Genomic DNA, 6,000 nt, shown 5'->3' with positions numbered 1-6,000 from the left:
GTTCAGTGGTCCTCCAAACCAAAATTCAAATAGTTGGGTCATGTCTAGTTAGAAAAGCCGAGAAAACCCACTTTTTTAATGCTTACTGACGTTAGAATTATAAAAGAATTTCTTTTTAAGGAAATGTTAACAAATGTTTAGAAAATATTTTTATAAATTTTTTATAGTAAAAGAAAAAATAATTGATTTTTTTTTTTTTTTTTTTACTTCCTATGAAAGTTGTATTAAAATTTTTCTAAAAAAATTCATTAACAAATGCTCTAACAGCACCGGTTAACAAGATCTTTTTTTATTCATTTGTCAATGCTCACATTTTCTATGGGCATGAACCATAACTCGTAATCGAGCATAGCATCCGATCAATGAATGTTTACTTGAACCGGAAATCTCAATCAGCAGTAAAACAAATCCCAAAGCAATCATAAGCTCAAAATCAAGTCATAAATTATACAATAATAAAATATTTTAATCGAAACTAGGAAAGCAAATGAAAGAAATCAACGTCCCTTTTCTTCCTATCTGTTTGTTGATAGACATATGAGAAAAAACCTTGTCATTAATTTTCCCCCTCACCATGCAGTCAAAATGGAAATCGCATGGATTTGACGAGTTTGTCGACACTGCCTTCTAGCCTCTAAACTTTATAATGAACTACAAATCTTTTTGGGACTAATTTAAGGTCGAGACTTTTTTTTTTTTTTTTAATTTAATTTTATTTTATTTTAAAGACCAGATTGAATTGCCGACAATTATTCTCGCATGCTTTCACTAATTAAACGTGGACATCAATAATAATAAAAAATGTGTACATCCCGCGTGAAATTACGGACATTATAAACACAGTGTATAATAATAAGTGCTAAACAATATTTTCCATTTGGTTAATACTTAATAAAAATGAAAATAAAAGCAGGAAGGATGGTATGCACAATGATACAATTAAGTTGAGAATCAAATTCACTTTCTAGTCGTAAAGACTTTATGGTGCTGCAACGATGAGTTAAGATTGCTATGAGGGTTAGGGGGACAGGTTTGTTCTGCTGCTGGTGGGGATTTTAGTTTCAGTTACCTTAATCAGTTACTATGGTCTTTGTTCGGTTGCGGTCTTCTTCATTGACCGTTAGGGAGCCCTGGTTCATGTCCTCCTAGTCCAGGTGCACCCACCCAATAAAATATGTAAATGTGGAGGTTGATTCCTCTGCCAAATAGCCCTACCCCGTTTATGAATGGCCCAGTTGACACCCTCATCCAAGGTCATTATTAATTATTAATGCTCCAGAGACTATGTCCAACATTTTTTTATTTTTCAAACCATTATAATGCTTTTTATCACTTGGAACACAAAGTCAACACTCGCCGCTGATACAGACCACACAATGTTGTTTAATAAGAAAAACTCAAGGCATGGCTGGAGAAAAGTTTAAATATATTAATTTGTTTAGTAACAAGTTAAGTTAAAGCCAAAGTTTAGACTCGACTATTAAACAAGCTAAGTTCAAACATTATTATTTGTTTATAAACAAGTTTATGAACATGAAGCACAATTTAATTATATATAATATTATATTTCTATATGTAGACTTGTCTAAAAATACACTTAGGTAAACTTGAGATTGAATTATATGAGTCTTTAAATAGTTCCATATAATATCAAATTATTATTTCTACTTTATTTATAATATAATCAGTCTATAAGTCTATTCATAGTAAAATTCCATAAATTTGTAAAAGGGTAACAAATTTTAGTCACTATTTTCTATATATGAGAAAAAATAAGTTAATGAAATAACTTGTGAACAAACTTAAGCTTATTGGACAAGAAAATGAACCTAGTGTGAACATGTAATCTTGTTTGGTAATAGGTTCGGCTAGTTTATAGGTTTATTTATGACATAACAAAATCTCACAATATTTTTACAACTTTATTTTGAGTTGTGATTGGTCCTCATATAATTTTTATTTCATTGTATTTTGACCTATGATGACTATTGACGCTCATTTTCGTGACACATTTTTTACAAGCTCAATTCAACTGAGTCCAACTGCCTTGTGGGCTATATTCATGTATTATATTTTACTTTATTCTTTTAAGCATCACCCAAACTCATGTGACATATTGGGGAAAATTGAGGAAGTGTGATTTGGAGGGTATGAGTCAGTTTCTTTCAGACTTTTTGCATGAGCTTAGCCCATGCGTGCTACCAAGTGAGTAAGGGACACTAGTAGCACCTCAAGCTCAAGGGGGAGGTCTTGTACCCGAAATTTCTACCCCAAAACAACTTTTATACTCTGACTAACTGTGACCCAAATTTTCTATCCAAACCCATTTTTCCTTTTAAAAATAATTGGCTCTCATTGGCCAACTCCTACTACTAGCATTCACTTAGATGAGTATTCCAATAATCTGAAATGGCTAACCAAAGGTTGCCCATTAGAGCAAACCCCTTTTATTTCCCAAATCATGTTAAAAGCATGTCAAACTCTTCTCTAAACAAAAGTAACCCAAGCCAAGACACCAAATTAGTGTCATGGGGGATAAAAGCCTCTTCTACTACCAAAAAACCAGTAATTAGCAACACTCCAAACTCTATATAAAACTCTCTTCAACTCAAAAATCAACCAACCACGTTTTCCTCACAAAGTTGAAACTTTAGAGCAAAAGCCCATTCAACCAGTTAACATACTCACAATTCTAAAGTTTAGGGGTGGAAATATGGGTACGAGGGAACCTTCCCTCTCTTCCTCACAACATCTCTCAATTTTCTCATCCCGCTAACTATGGGCTGAAATTTTGGACCTATTGTGTACTTTTTTGCATTTTCTTGTATTTCAATTTTGACATTTTGATTTCTCTCTTATTAAAGCACCATTAACCTTTTGTTTATTATATACATTTGGAATTTTGGGCTTGATTCTCTACAAATAAATATTTCTAAAGAACCCAAGGGAAGATTTGGGTCAATCTTGCATTTTTGGCCCTTGTTGCAAAAACGTCCCCGACAATGACCTAACATCTCAGCTTGTCATTTTAAATTTTATGAAATTTTGTTGTGTATGTTGGATATGTTTAAAATTTTTAAACCCTTTTCTTAGAAGCCCAAGTACGTGTTTAACTAGCCCAAGCCTACATAGTAGAAACAAATCCCTAATATCATCTATTCCCTTTCATAAAACTTCTGATTTGGGCAGCTCCGGTGTCAAAGGAATGAAATCCCTCAAATCACTCCTTTGTTGGTAGAATTTCCTAAGTCCACCATCCTTTTTCTTTCCTTATTCACTCTTGCAAAATTCATTACTTTCAACATCCAGAAAACTACTTGCTGCAATTGGGGAATTCTCTATGGAAAGTAAATCACAAATGAAGACAGTCAATTGTGCAAGTTTGGTTATTTTTTATTAGCTCTTCTATATAACCAAAAGGCCATTCCTCTTTTCAAATGGGTGAGAAAAAAGAAAAAAAAAAAAAAAAGAGTTCATCTAATATACCATTTCCTCTATCTTTCTTCAATCTTTATACTGGGCATCACATGACAAGTTCGAAATTCTATTTATGAGTGCATACTAATAGAGTTGCCATTGTATTTTGGAGAGCGACCGCCTGAACCATTTGCACCGACAAAGCTATTCTAGTGGGGGCAAAATTGCTTCTTTAGGACAACAGATTAAGTTCCGTGCCTCAGCTCAAATCAATAAATTTATCTCTCTCCACACTCATCTTATATCTCTAATCTGTTTTGTATTTTGTTAATTAATTTGAACAATCTTCAAACATCATTTCCAACAGTGTAACCGTAAAAATAAAATTATTAAAAAAAAAAAAAAAAAAAAACCTTCATTGGAGTTTTCGGCTTTTGTTTAGTTGTAAATTGTTGGATTTTTCCAACAGTGTAACCGTAAAAATAAAATTATTAAAAAAAAAAAAAAAAAAAACCTTCATTGGAGTTTTCGGCTTTTGTTTAGTTGTAAATTGTTGGATGGTCTCTTGGATTTTTCCCACCCTTGAATGGAAATTGTTTTTCAAATTTGGTTCAACATCAGGCCCACACCTCCTATGAGAATTGAGAAGAGGAAGGAACTCCTCCAGTAAGAGTAAATAAATTCTCCAAAGGTAAGGGATAAAATGTAATGCCCCACATACTTTTATTTGAGGTTATTATTAAGTTTTTCCTTTAAATATAATTGTTGGGCCATAGGTATTATTTTATTAATAACTATAACCTGCTACCCCACTAAGCCCACATCTCTAATACAAACTATAGGGTAGAGGAAGAGATAGTTAGGGTTTTCATAGAAAGAGTTTTATCAAAGAGGCTAAGAGGAGTTTTCCTTGGAGTTTAGAGCACATACAATTGAAGGAGCAATCAGAATGTTGAAGGTATGATTTCTCATCGTTAGAAACAAAAATTAAGGAGTTAGAATTTTATCATGGAAAACTTTAGTGATGTGTAGATTGTGAGATTGGTAATTTCTTAGATTACGATTTTTACACTATTTCAATTATTCTTGAATCTTAGAATGCCACTGTTCAGAGTCTAAAAGAACATCCGAAATTATTTAAAGCATGTATAAGGCTACATCGTGTTGTAGGACTATAAGGGCTTTAAGGTCTATAAGAACTTTTGGGCTGTTGATCAATGTCGTGGGGTTAATTATGAATTGCTGGAGAAATTGCAACCGACCCCACACATGAAATCTCATTTTGTCAAAGTCCAAGTCCTTTGATGGATGATTAATGGCCTTGGTAGTCTTTGCCTAGACTTTGACTATTTCCCTACCACAATGAACCATTAGAAATCATCACGTCTACAATTCTTTAAAGGATAATGGCAGACTTGTGTCTTCTATCAAATTCTAATTTATCTCAAAATAATGCTTAGATATTTAATACATTAGGGTCATTGATATTAAGTCCATGAACAAGTCATATTAGTTTTGCCCCACGGTTTTCATTGGGATATATATTAAATCCTAAAGTATTGGCTACTGGGTCAGAGTTTTGATAAATTCAAGGAAACATATTCTTGGGTAGAGATGCTTTGCATTAGTGTTATCATTTAGTTCAGTAAGTATAATTTTAGTGAGTCAATTTGTACAAGTCAATAAGATTTATATTTTGTGGAGGATATTAAGTAATTTTCATGATTGATTATAGGTTCTATTTAAGAGTATTTTGAGACTATTTGGAGGGTGTTTCAGCTGGACTTTCAGAGTGATTCAAGTGCTGTAAGTAATTATGCATAATATGCACAAGTTTTGTCCATTAGGTTCTTAGAAGTTAAAAATTTTCAAAAGTTTTTTTATTTTTATTTCAAACTTATATTTTCTAATGTTTGTCAAAAGTATTTTTGCATCATTGAAAGATAAATTTCGACTATTAAATAATGTTTTAAAGAGATACTTCAAATTTTAAATAACGTTTTGAATGTCCAAATCTTTTTAAAAGATGATTTCTAAACTAAACTACTTTCCGAAAATAATTGAGCTTCAATGTAAGTTTTCTAAAAAGGTTCTGGTTCTTTAAATTTGTTAAACCAAGTGATTTCAAAGTCATATTCCTTATCTCCAAATGGTATTTAAAATGTTTCTTTTAACAAATTGAATTTTTAGATTTACTCAAGAATTGTAATATATTTATATAAATTCCTCAGTTTCTATTCGTTCCCCATGAGAGTCAAGCATCCTTTAATTTATGTTCTATTCGATATTGTGATCTTTGATATGCCTCTGTATTTGGAATAATTGTTAATATCAAGTAAATTATTATATTTTGTATAAACTTTGTTTTTGTGATATGTGACTCAAAATAAGTGTTTTTAGAATTGATTAGATAAATCAAATATATGTGTAAATTCACTCACAGGATTGTATGTGAGAATATGTGTTGATCCCTCACCAGTAGGGTTAGATGTTGGTATCCGCTCACAGAATTGTATGTGAGAATATGTAATGTGTATATGTGACACTGTGCTCTGATCAATTATATGTATGTGATTTCAAATG

Source organism: Quercus suber, unplaced genomic scaffold (genome assembly GCF_002906115.3).
Source record: "Quercus suber isolate HL8 unplaced genomic scaffold, Cork oak 2.0 scaffold_205, whole genome shotgun sequence".
NCBI classification, from domain to species: domain Eukaryota; kingdom Viridiplantae; phylum Streptophyta; class Magnoliopsida; order Fagales; family Fagaceae; genus Quercus; species Quercus suber.
This window is presented reverse-complemented; position numbering follows the sequence as displayed.